Source organism: Tamandua tetradactyla, chromosome 18 (genome assembly GCF_023851605.1).
Source record: "Tamandua tetradactyla isolate mTamTet1 chromosome 18, mTamTet1.pri, whole genome shotgun sequence".
Lineage (NCBI taxonomy): Eukaryota > Metazoa > Chordata > Mammalia > Pilosa > Myrmecophagidae > Tamandua > Tamandua tetradactyla.
In genome coordinates this window covers 56353057-56366415 of record NC_135344.1, presented here as the reverse complement: position 1 = coordinate 56366415, position 13359 = coordinate 56353057, and the positions used below count along the sequence as shown (strand labels likewise).

General features: G+C 38.0%; 1 long non-coding RNA gene across 5 annotated transcripts in view; it reads left to right on the top strand.

Moving 5' to 3' along the window:
- Nucleotides 1–13359, top strand: part of LOC143662212 (uncharacterized) — a 337353-nt gene that overhangs the window by 96198 nt on the left and 227796 nt on the right. For all 5 annotated transcript variants that reach the window (XR_013165223.1, XR_013165225.1, XR_013165220.1 and 2 more), the window contains exon 2: nt 3762–3823. This is a non-coding gene — a long non-coding RNA (uncharacterized LOC143662212). The remainder of the gene's footprint in view (nt 1–3761; nt 3824–13359) is intronic.

Below are 13359 nucleotides of genomic sequence, written 5' to 3'. Positions count from 1 at the left end.
AGAGTGCCTCTTGAAGTTTATCAATTACGTGTCTCTTTTCAAAACGCAACTTTTGTTTTCATCATTTTTCTGTTTTAAACTTCATTAATTTCTGCACACACATATGTATATATGTATGTATTTCCATTCTTCTTATATTACTTGTTTTCCCTAGTTTCTTAAGGTAGGTACTTAAGTAGATAATTGATATCATAACTTTCTTTTTCTTACTATAAACATATTAATGCTGCAATTTTTCTCTAAATGCCTTTTTTTGGCTATATCTCAAAAATTTTAATAATCTGTTTTCACTCAAAGTACTAAATGTATTTTACGTTTAATTTACTCAGTTTGAGGTATTTTCTGTTTTCCTTTTAAATTTTCTTTGGCTCGTTCATTATTTAGAAGTGTCGTTTCATTTCCAAATATTAGGGGGGCTTCCAAATCTGTTTCTTTTATTGATTTCTAGTTTAGTACTGTGGTGGTCAGAAAACAAGCGAAAATTTATTGTGATTTGTTTTATGGCCCACAATGTGGATTATCTTGGTGAATGCTCCATGTTCACTTGAAAAGAATATATATTCTGTTGATACTGAGTGGAGAGTATTCTGTAATGCTAACCGGGTTGTTTCATTGATGGTGTTGTTAATATCTTCTGTACTCATTTTGATTTTCTGTCAACTTGTTTTATCAGTTGGGCAAAGAGTGCAGAACTCTTCAACTATAATTGCAGATTAATCTATTGTCTCCTTCGACTTTTATCAGTTTTGCTCCATATTTTTTATAACTGCTATTTAGGTACATACATTTAGGATTATTATGTTCTGTTGATGAAATGACCCCTTGATCTTTGTTAAATGTCTCTTTTCATCCAGTGTAATAATATTGTCTGATGTAGGACTCCAAGTTTTTTTGAGTTATTAGTATTTATGGATACTAATACTAATTATATGGATAAAAATATTAGTATTTTTATCCATATAATTTTCAGTCCTTTTACTTCAGCTCATCTCTGTTTTTATATTTAAAGTAGGTTTCTTGTAAACCTTATAGTGTTGGGTCTATTTTCAAATAATATATCACTTCACATAAAATGTATGTTCCTTACAACAACATATTCCCATTTCCCTCTCTTTTCCTTGGTGCTTTGAGATACCATTTCCTTCTATAAATACTATAAACGCATCAGTGTGCTCTTATTAATTTTACTTTAAACAGTTGACTATTTTCAAAAGAGATTTAAAGAAGAAAAGTGTCTTTTGGATTTACACAGATAGTTATCATTTCTGGTACTTTTTATTCCTTTGTGCAGATCCAAATTTTTATTGGTATTGGATAAAGAATTCTAGGTTGACAGCTTTTTTTCGCCCCATACCTTAAAAATGTCTCTCTATTGTCTTCTAGCTTGCAAAGTTTTTGACAAGAAGTCTGCAGTAATTATTATATTTGCTTCTTCATTTGAAATATGTACTTTTGATCTGGTCTCTTTTAAGACTTTCTTTTCATCTTGTTAAACTGCGATGCTCCTTGGAATGCTTTTCTTTAATTTTATCTGTTTGGGGTTTCTTGAGTTTCTTGACTGAGTGGTAGAATTGCATGAAATTTGGAAATTTTTGGTCCATTATTTCTTCAAATATGCTTTTTTTTTTCCGTCCGCTGTTAACTACAGTTGCATTGTTAGACCACTAATGCACTTTAAAAAATTTTTCACTCTGTGCTTCATTTTGGGTAGTTTCTAATGCTGTTTTCAATATCACTGATCATTTTTTTTTCTTACAGCCATGTCTAATCTGCTGTTAATTCTTTCTAGTGAACTTTTTATTTTAGATATTTTAATTTCTGGAAGTGCCAGTTGGATCTGTTATATATCTTTCATTTTTCTCCTGATCATATTTATGTTTTCCTTTACTTCCTTGAACACACTGAGTATATAACATCTTTGTCTGCTGGTTCCATTATCTCTGCTATTTCTTGGCTTGTTCTATTTATTGATTTAGAAACTGTTATAGAGTATATTTCTTTACTTCCTTTTAGTCCTTGTAATTTTCTATTGGATACTGTCCATTGTGAATTTTACATTTTTGCTTGCCGGATTTTGTTATATTTCTTTAAATACTTTTGGATTTTGTTCTGGTGCACGATTAAGTGACTTGGAATTGGTCTTTTCAGGATTTGCTGTGGAGTTTTTTAGAGCAGGTCTAGAGCAGCCTTTAATCTAGATCTAACTTAATCCCACTACCAAGGCAATACACTTCTGTGGATTCTACCTGATGCCCTGTAGTTCTAGGTTTTTCCACATTGCCTGGTGGGGAACAGACTATTCTTAGACCTGTGTGAGCATTCTGGTGGGTCTTTTTCTCACCTCTGGTAATTTTCCCTCTTCCAAGTGCAGGTTAGTATTCAGCCAAAGCCTCAAGGGACCCTTCTCGAGATATCTAGAGCTCTGTCATTCAATTTCTTCATCTCCGGTTTTCTAATCCTCATGTTTTAGCTGCCTTGGCTTCTCTGAACTCTGATCTCTGTGTCCTCAACTCAGTAGCTCTGCTGGTCTCTGTTGGGTTCTCCCTTCCTACCCGCAGCCTGAAAACTGCCTTCATCAATTATAGTTATCTACCATTCCCTAAGGAATCATAACCCCACACTGTCTATTTTTTAATTCCTGAAGACCAGCCTTCTTGTTTTTTCATAACCACTAGCTTTACTTGAACCTTCTCTCTTTGGGGGAAAATCTCAAAGTGTATGGAATAAATATTTAATTCCCTTGCACAAATTAGTTACCAGAATTCTGCATGGAAAGGGTTAACTTTGATTTCCCCAGCATTTTAAAGATGTTGCTTAAAAAATTATATATGTGATCTTCAGTGCAAAATAAACGACTCTAGTTTTGTAGACTAAACCATTTCATACACAAAATTATATTAATGGGGCATTAGAAACCCAAGAAGCATACTTCATGGTGTTTTATGATTAAAAAATTTTTTTGGTCTTTTGTCATTCGATAAAAGGCAGGAATAGCAACTAACTCCTTAAGAAGATGCTTTGAGAAATGTAACAAAATAAGGTGTCAGTGGATAAGAAAATTCAAATAGAGGAGAGGCTATTCTGGAGGCTACTCTTACATAAGTTTAGCTAGGTATTCCTGAATACCATGGTTTGCTAAACCCCAACCAAAATCGTTCCTATTAACTCTAAAGAACACCTAGGACTCTATCTGAGATTTTACAAAGGTTTCAGGTACTAAGTTTACTTTCCAGAAACCTAGAATCTCCAGATAGGTTCCTAAGTCAGATAAGTCCTGAAACCCAGAGGGCCCAGCCTCTCCAAAACATCAACTAGTTCCACCCTCCCATCCCATATTATCAGCACCGTTTTCCAATGTGAAAAATTTAGAAGGGGCAGAGTCTAAAGACTCCCCTAAATATTGAGAGAAGGATCAAAGAAAAAGGAGTCATAACAGAGAAGATAGGATTTAACAAATATGACTGCTGAATTAGTTTATTGCTATTTCTTTTAGTCTTTAGTATCTTGGAGCAACTAGAAGGAAAACACTAAAATTATGAAACAGTAACCAATACCAAACTCTGAAATCTGTTTTATAACTACTTGTTAAAATATACTTTAAAGTTCATTGCTTTTTTGTATATATATTTCATAATAAAAAAAGTTAGGAAAAAAAAGACCCTTTGATGCAAGGTTCCTCACAATGCTAATCTTTCCTATATTACCACATCCCAAACCCAGTTTTCAATTAGTCAAGGTATGTGTCTCTGATTTCTTCCCAGGTCGAAAGGCAACATCTGGCAACTAGTAAGAAATGGCGGCTTAAGGTCCTTCCTCTTACACGGTAGGTCATTCTGTTTTGTAGCCTGTGAGCAAAACAAATATTTCTAATTGCCAGGTCAATCTCAAACTATTAAATAAAGGCTATTATTTAAATAAGGATTATAACTGTAACCTGTACAAATGTAGAGCTTGGTTAAGATTAGGGAATGGGTTGAATCTCTTGCGGGGACTATTTTACTGCTGTTTTGGTAATCCACCCCAATTTCACCAGAAGTACGCTCACAATGATATGGGGAGTTATCCTGTGATCTGAGCTGTCTAAAACAGAAGCCATTCATTATTCAGGTGTGGCTGTACCACACTTGAAATGTGGTATTCCAAATTGAGAGGCAGCACTGCTTTAGACCTTTGTAGGCTAGTGTCGCTTACTTGGCATCTTCAGGAAAAGCAAGAATGGAAGGGGAGAAGTCAGATGTGCTGGATAGAAAGCACTTTAAAAAAATTTTTTTTATTAATTAAAAAAAAATTACAAGAAAGAAACACAAATATTCCCAACACATACACTCAGCAAGTCACAATATCATCACATAGTTGCATATTCATCATCATGATTATTTCCCAGAACATTTGCATCAATTCAGAAAAAGAAAAGACAACAAAAAAATAAAATGAAAACAAAAAAAAATTTTACATACCATACCCCTTACCCCTCCCTTTCATTGATCACTAGCATTTCAAACTAAATTTATTTTAACATTTGCTCCCCCATTATTTATTGTTATTCCATATGTTCTACTCATCTGTTGACAAGGTAGATAAAAGGAGCATCAGACACAAGGTTTTTACAATCACACAGTCACATTGTGAAAGCTGTATCATTATGCAATCATCATCAAGAAACATGGTTACTGGAACACAGCTCTACATTTTCAGGCAGTTCCCTCCAGCCTCTCCATTATATCTTGGTTAACAAGGTGATATCTACTTAATGTGTAAGAATAACCTCCAGGATAACCTCTCGACTCTGTTTAGAATCTCTCAGCCATTGACACTTGGTCTCATTTCTCTCTTCCCCCTTTTGGTCGAGAAGGTTTTCTCAATCCCTTGATGCTGGGTCTGAGCTCATTCTAGAGTTTTTCTCAGTCCCTTGATGCTGAATGTCAGCTCATTCTGGGATTTCTGTCCCACGTTGCCAGGAAGATCCACACCCCTGGGAGTCATGTCCCATGTAGACAGGGGGAGGGTGGTGAGTTTGCTTGCTGTGCTGGCTGGAGAGAGAGGCCACGTCTGAGCAACAAAAGAGGTTCTCTTGGGGGTGACTCTTAGGCCTAATTTTAAGTATGCTTGACCTATCCCCGGTGGGGTTAAGTATCATGTGAACAAACCCCAAGACTGGGGGCTCAGCCTATAGCTTTGGTTGTCCACACTGCTCGTGAGATATCAAGAATTCAACTTGGGGAAGTTGAGTTTTCCCCCATTCTCACCATTCCCTGAAGGGGACTTTGCAAATATGTTTCCACTCACTTATCAAATCACTCTGGGATTCATCAGGGTATCACTCTGGACAAACCAACAAAATCTCATGTCCTATACAAAGTTCCATGTACTTAAGGTGTTCAATCAACTATCTACATAAGTTATATTAGGAGATGCACTAGTTGAAGTATAAATTTGTACCAAATAAACATTTTTTGCTTTAGTCTCACACATAAGTTGAAATTTTAAAATATTAATTACCATCTATTTTCAGCACACTGCAGTAGTGACATTCTTTTGTTCTTCCTCATGCAAAAACATTTTTTAAATTTGTACATTTAGTCACTATGATTATACACTCTAGGCATTCCTAGATTATACTATCTCAATCTTTATCATCTATCTTTCTTTATGATTTCATTTATGCCCCCAGCCCTCCTCCCTCTATCATTCTCACATTCAGCTTCATTCAGTGTTTTAACATAATTGCATTACAGTTAGGTAGTGTTGTGCTGTCTATTTCTGAGTTTTTATATTCAGTCCTGTTGCACAATCTATATCCCTTCAGCACCAATTACCCAATATCTTACCTTATTTCTATCTCCTGATGGTCTCTGTTACCAACGGAATATCCCAAGTTTATTCACTAATGTCAGTGAGACCATACAGTATTTGTCCTTTTGTTTCTGGCTAATCACACTCAGCATAAAGTCCTTAAGGTCCATTCATGTTGTTACATACTTCATAACTTTATTCTGTCTTACAGCTGCATCATATTCCATCTTATGTAAATGTCACAGTTTGTTTAGCCACCATCTGTTGATGGACATTCTGGCTGCTTCCATCTCTTGGTAATTGTTAATAATGCTGCTATAAACATTGGTGTGTAAATGTCCATTTGTGTCCTTGCCCTTATGTCCTTTGAGCAGAGACAGCATATAGATGGGTCCTGTTTTTTAATCCATTCTGCCAGACTATGTCTTTTGATTGGGGAGTTTAATCCATTAACATTCAGTGTTATTACTGCATGGATAGTACTTTCTTCTACTATTTTTTTTTAAACATGTTTTTATTATTTTTTTTAATACACGGGCAGGCACCAGGAATCGAACCTGGGTCTCTGGCATGGCAGGCGAGAGCTCTGCCACTGAGCCACTGTGGCCCACCCTTTTCTACTATTTTGCCTTCTGGATTTTATATGTCATATCTAACTTGCCTTCTTTTTACCTTTACTCATAGTCTTCCTTTCTACACTCTTCTCCACACCTCTCTCTTCTGTCTTCATATCTGTCTCTAGTGTCCCTTTAATATTTCTTGCAGAGCTGGTATCTTGGTCACAAATTCTCTCAGTGATTTTTTGTCTGAAAATGTTTTAATTTCTCCCTCATTTTTGAAGGACAGTTTTGCTGGATATAGAATTCTTGGTTGGCAGTTTTTGTCTTTTAATAATTTAAATATATCATCCCACTGTCTTCTTGCCTCCATGGTTTCTGCTGAGAGATCTGCACATAATCTTATTGGACTTCCCTTGTATGTGATGGATTGCTTTTCTCTTGCTGCTTTCAAGATTCTTGCTTTCTCTTTGACCTCTGACATTCTGATTAGTAAATGTCTTAGAGTATGTCTATTTGGATCTATTCTTTTTGGGGTACGCTGCACTTCTTGGATCTGTAATTTTAAGTCTTCATAAGAGTTGGGAAATTTTCAGTGATAATTTCCTCCATTAGTTTTTCTCCTCCTTTTCCCTTCTCTTCTCCTTCTGGGATACCCAGAACACGTATATTCATGCACTTCATATTGTCTTTCAATTCCCTGAGTCCCTGCTCATATTTTCCCATTTTTTCCCCTATATTTTCTTCCTCTTGCCGGATTTCAGATGTTCCGTCCTCTAGTTCACTAATCCAATGTTCTGTCTCTTGAAATCTACCCTTGTAGGTTTCCATTGTTTTTTTCATCTCTTCTACTTTGCCTTTCATTCCCATAAGTTCTGTGATTTGTGTTTTCAGACTTTCAATTTCTTCTTTTTGTTCATTCCTTGCCTTCTTTATATCCTCCCTCAATTCATTGATTTTGTTTTTGATGAGGTTTTCCATGTCTGTTTGTATATTCTGAATTAATTGTTTCAGCTCCTGTATGTCATTTGAATTGTTGGTTTGTTCCTTTGACTGGGCCATATCTTCAATTTTTCTAGTGTGATTTGTTATTTTTTGCTGGCGTCTATGCATTTAATTACCTTAATTAGCTTATTCTGGAGATTGCTTTCACTTCTTTTACCTAGGGTTTTCTTGCTGGATGAATTTGTTGTCTATCTGTTCTTTAACATTCAGTTCAGCTTTATCTGGATCTCTAGCTTAAGTTTTGTTTAACAGAGGAGAAATTTTCAGTTCTTGTTTTCCTGTTTCTTGCCCTGCTTGTATGGTGCCTTTCCCCCCCACCCTTAGGAGGGTCTACTTAGAGATTATAGACCCCAACCCCATTTTCCCAGACTGAACTGGCCTCCTATCAGGAGGAAAGAGTCACCTGTGTCAGTTTTACTGAGGGTGAGACTCAGCAGGTTGAAAGACATTCCTGTGAAGTCTCTGGACTCTGTTTTTCTTATCCTGCCCACTATGTGGCGCTTATCTGCCTGCATGTCCCACCAGCGTAAGATGATGCGGTACCTTTAACTTTGGTGGACTCTGTCTGCTGGGGGCGGGGTGGAGACAGAGGAGAGGTTGTAGGCTAGTTTTAATGGCTTCAAATTACCAAGCCCTGGTGTCTGACTTCCTTGAGGGAGGGATTCCACCTGAGTTGGGTTTCACCCCTCTCCTGGGGAAGAAGGCACAGGCTCCAGACAAACCCCCAAAAGAGCTCACTTCTGCCTATGCCTGGGACAGTTGCATCCTGAGAAGTCCTGCCGCTATATCCAAAGGCAGTCAAGCCTTTGTAGAAACACAGCCACAAAAACCTCTGTTTCCTTCTTTTCTTCTCCCCTTTTACATCAGCCCTGCCCCCTTGGCGCTGGGACAAAAATGAGCAACCTCCGCTTTGACCAGGTTCACCTAAGCTGGGGGCTTATTTTTAGTAGTCAGAATTTGTTAATTAATTCCAGAATTGGCATTTGATTGTGCTCAGACCCTTCTGCTGGTAAAGTTCCTTTCCTTTCCCCTCTGGAAAGCAGCCTGTGGGGGAGGGGCACCGGCCACCACGGCTCGGGGAACTCACGGTTCTGTAAGGGCTCGCAGCCGGTCCAGCTGGTCCAGACTGGGGTACGCTGTGTGTCTGGTCACTGACGTGGCCCCAGGAGCTGTTCTGTACTGTTTCTGATTATTTAGTAGTTATTCTGGAGGACAAACTAAAATGCGCACATTGTTAAGCTGCCATCTTGACCCGGAAGTCCAGAAAGAACTTTTTGTGATGTGTGCGGTGCAACAGGGAGACTGAGCTTAATTACCAAATGGATCTAGAATTCTTTGGGTATGGTCCTCAAGGCATCAGTGGACTTAGCAATCAGCTCACTTTTTTGTCTAACAGAAATATAATGTGAGCCACGTAAATAATTTTAAATTTTTCAGTAGCCATATTCAAAAAGTAAAAGAAACAGGTAGAGTCCATTAATGAGGTATTTTACATTGTCCTTCTTCTTCTTCTTTTATTTTACTAAATCTTTGAAAACTACTATGTATTTTATACTTACAGCACACCACAGTTTGGACTAGTTACTTTTCTAGTGCTCAATAGCTACGTGAGACTAAATGCTACTATATAGAATGGCATAGATATTTCTACTTTAGTCCTCAAGTAGGGGAAGATGTAAACTTTGATCTAGAATAAAAGTAAAACGCTTCATAGTTACGTTCAAGTTTATTGCAGATCATATGAAAGTGTGGACTTCCAAGTACTTATAATCCTAGACTGACGTATATCTCTGGAAACCGAACTGGAGGTAAAAGGAAAAAGAACTGTTATCTAGTGATCACCTAAAATGCCTCAGGAACTAGGCCAGTTGCTTTACATAGATTAGTTCATTAAATCCTCACAACACTTTACGATAGGTAAAGAAACTGAGACGCTCGGGGATTAAAAAGGCTTTCCAAAGAGATACAGTTATAAATCAGCAGTGAACCTGGCACTCGGACTGAGCTCTCACTGCCTCAGTAGTTGATGTAACTTCCTTCATCTTGAGATTTAGTTTGCCTTATACCCAATTAGATTTTACCTTAGATTTGCCCCAAATGCTTGACCATTAAGCCTGCTATTACTAATCAAGACACCATGTACAACATGGCATTTCCAATTAGAGTTTTTACTTTTAGCTTTTATGGCATTTGATACACATCCAAGAACAGATTTGAAGAAACACAAAGGCCTCTATCTCGTAAATAAATAAAATAATAAATAAACAGATACATGGATACATAGAAAAAGAAATAGCCTATATTTTGTGGGTCAGAAATTTGGAGGACACGGGGCTTAAACTACATACTGTCATTGGATGATACTGGGCACGCTGATCATTTGTCTCCTGATGTTTCCCTTGTTCTTTATCGGTTAATCTTATTGATGAAACAATTTTTGTTTGTTTGTTTTTGTTGTTTGTTTGCTTTTTCTTTGTTTTTTTCTTTTACATGGGCAGGCACAGGGAACTGAACCTGGGTCTCTGGCATGGCAGGCAAGAATTATGCTACTGAGCCACTGTCGCACTGCCCTTCTTTCTAAATTTTAATCATTGAACTTCAGTTTTTATAAATACTCTTAGAACAATTTAGGTAATTAAGATTTTTTGGGGGAACAGTTCTTGTACATGAAGAACTCTATTACATGCCACATTTTCCTGCGAATAATTCTATTGGCTAGATTAACAAATACTGCCACAGAAAAGTGTTTTTTTTTTTTTGTATTGTTGTTTAAGTCATTGATCAATGCGTTTACAAAAAGCCATAAACAAACATGCATTTCTTCTTTATTGAGAGGTCTTAAATAGATGTTTAAACATTAAGGCAGTGATGATTCTAAATCAAAATGAAGTCCTAAGTTAAGGTTTTATTTTGTTTTGAAACCCATATTCATAGGCAACTGTGATCAAAGCAAACCAGGATATATGTTATTTACCCACCGCCAACATTTCCTCTGTATGTTATGTATGGAATATGAATTAGTTCAAAGAGGTGTTTTTTTTTTCTTTCTTTTTGGAAGCTGCATGGTCGAACCCAAGTCTCCCACATGGCAGGCGAGAATTCTACCACTGAGAATTCTCAGTGGTAGAGAATTGCACAGCCCTATTCCTGCATACTTTTAGAGTTTCTTGCATTTACTGGCTACTGAATCTCCTTCCTGGTATTAGAATAATATAGGATCTAGGAAACACATTTCTGGAATTTGATCCTGGTTTGTTCACATGGACCGAATTCAGCTTTCTTTTCCGAGTGACTTGGTTTCTTGCATACTAATCGGGGCCATTTCCTAGGTGAAAATGCCCAGGTGGAATGTGTAAGGCCAAGCTGGCATAGCAGGTGGCTCTGTGGGGGGAAGGCATGGTGGCTGAGGACCTCTGGCCTTTGAGGACCTTGAGAAGAAAACAGAGACTTCACAAGGAAAACTAGAAATAGAATACACTCAAAATACTGTACAAATGAGCACCAGGTGATTTTGCTGTAGAGGTTAGGTTATTCTAAGTGATGAGAAGACATGACATAATTAGTTCAAGATTCTCAAAGAGCAGCGTGCACTGTAGAGCTCCAACTGCATCTGGCAGGCTCCTTTACCAATTCAGAGAGCAACTTGACCCAAAGGGCTTTCTCCAGAGGCACTTCCGTAACAATTCAAGGATGCAAAGACTAAAAGCCCTGATTGCATTTGGAGATTAAATGTAAAGAAATGCAAACTATTGTCCCTGCTTACCAAAAGCTTCTATCTGAGTTATATTGCTCAGGCTGGACTCTTCATTTCTAGAGAGGTGAGTAAACCTATTCTAGAGACTTTCCATGGGTTAAAGACTAAAGTAATACAAAAGGTAGTGCATTTTCTGAAGATAGCTAAAAATCATTTAACTGAGACCCCGCGTAGAAAAGAACATTGTAATGGGCCACACTGATTTTTTAGAAAATGTTTTAAAAGTTGAGATGGAATAATTAAAACATGGATAAAGACTAATTAGTCTAATTAGGATTGACAGAAACATGCATAAGGACATGCATTTGTTCTGGATGTGGTGGTGGTTGCTTTTGTGTTCTTGCTGCTTTCTCAAATGTAATCTTTCATGAAGAAAAATAAAAAATTCAGACACAATGACTGCCAGTTCAAACCGAACTGCCTTGGTGCCTTGGTGTGTAAACGGAGTTATATTCTTTACTGCAGTGATTTTTAGTCACGTGCACTGGTTTAGATTGATTGCCAAATTTGGGGAAGGGGAAGAATTCCCTCTGGGGTGTACTGGCAATTATTTTTCAGTTGTTTTTCACCTGCCCTGGGGCACAAAGCCAATATCATTTTTAGGATCAGGTGAGTTTATCCAACATGATCAATTTCCTGTGATTGTCTGCTGCTGTCACTGGGGGGAGGGGACAGCAGCTCTCCTTGATCACTTTGACACTAAAAGCTGTCATTCGGAAATTGACCAGGTCATAAAACCCTGAGCCCCTAATGACAACCACAAAAAGATCAAGAGACTAATGAAGTCATGGAGAGATGGAGGTTAGTACAAGGTAGGTTACCCCTCACTACTACCTTTACTGTTCCTTCTAATGAGGCACTGCACTGGGTAACTGGTGTCAAGTCATAATGCATCCTGCCTCCAGAGTGTTCTGTCAGGGCCTGGAGAGTAATGTGACATGACAGATACAGAGGAAGATGATGAGTCAAATTCTCTGTGCTACTGAACATTGCCCCATAGGTGCTGAAGAAGGCTGTTAGTTCACTGTGGAGAGGGCCCAATGTACTCCATGGCCACATCCATGGCCATTTGTCGAGAACTGGGCCAGATCCCATAGGTGAAATCGTCCCTTCACGTATATCTAAGATCCATTTATCTGCCACTTGGAGTTTCACCTTTTGTTCCTATTTCCATCCCCCAGACATCCTTTCCTCTTCCCAACTCAATTCAAGTCAACAAACAATTATGTAGGATTTATTATGAACCTTCCAATTGTTGTAACTTCTTCCCCTATCATGTCTGCACAGTTCACTTTCCACACAGACAGCCAGAGTGATGTTTAAAACATGAGCTAAGAGCACATCACCACCTGCCTTACCTTCTTTAAAAACCTCCCGACCATCTTCCCATCACCCATAAGGTCATACGTGATTCTGGGTCTTCTTAGCATCCCAACCTCATATTGTCCTACCCTTCTTCCACTCATTACATTCCTACACACTGACTTTCTCACTGCTCCCTTATTTCTGCCTCAGTGCAGGGGAGTTTGGAGTCATGGTGGCCAAGAAATGAATGTTTCAAGGAGGGCATAATCAACTGTGTAGAGAGTTATGAAGAGCTCGAATTGGCTAGACTTGTGCACTAACTTTGGGAAGATGGAGGTCATTAGTGCTTCTAACAACAGTTTTAATTGGTGAGGTTGGAAGGCTCATTGTATTGGGTGGAGGAGAGAAAAGGAGAAAGAAAGAGGAGGCAGCCATCAGAATCAAGTCTTTAAAGAAGTTTTGTTATGAAAGAGCAAGAAATGGAGCAGCAGCTGGAGGGGTATGTGCGATAAAAGACAATCTTGTTATTTTATTTATAATAGGTGATAGAAAATAGAGCATGTTTGTATGCTGATGGGTTGCCTTAGTGGAGAGCCTTGGAGATATAAGGGACAGGGGATTATTATAGGGTCAAGTACTCCTAAAGGAGATTGGGGTGAAGTGTATAACCAGATAGAAGGCAGAGAGGATGTGCAGAGATGTGGGTAAGCTGACATTTGTTTGGAGAAGACAATGGAATTCCCTTCTCATGGCTTTTAATTTCTCAGTAAATCCAGGGGCAGGATCAACAATTGTGAGAGAGGAGTTGGCAGGGGGTTGTTGGAAATTTGAGCAAACAGAAGAAGATGTGAAATTGTGTTTTGGGAAAGTGAGAGTGTGAACTAAATAGGGAACTGTAGAACAATTTCCTTGAAGAGCTGAGTACCAGTTGAAGGTTTGTATTCC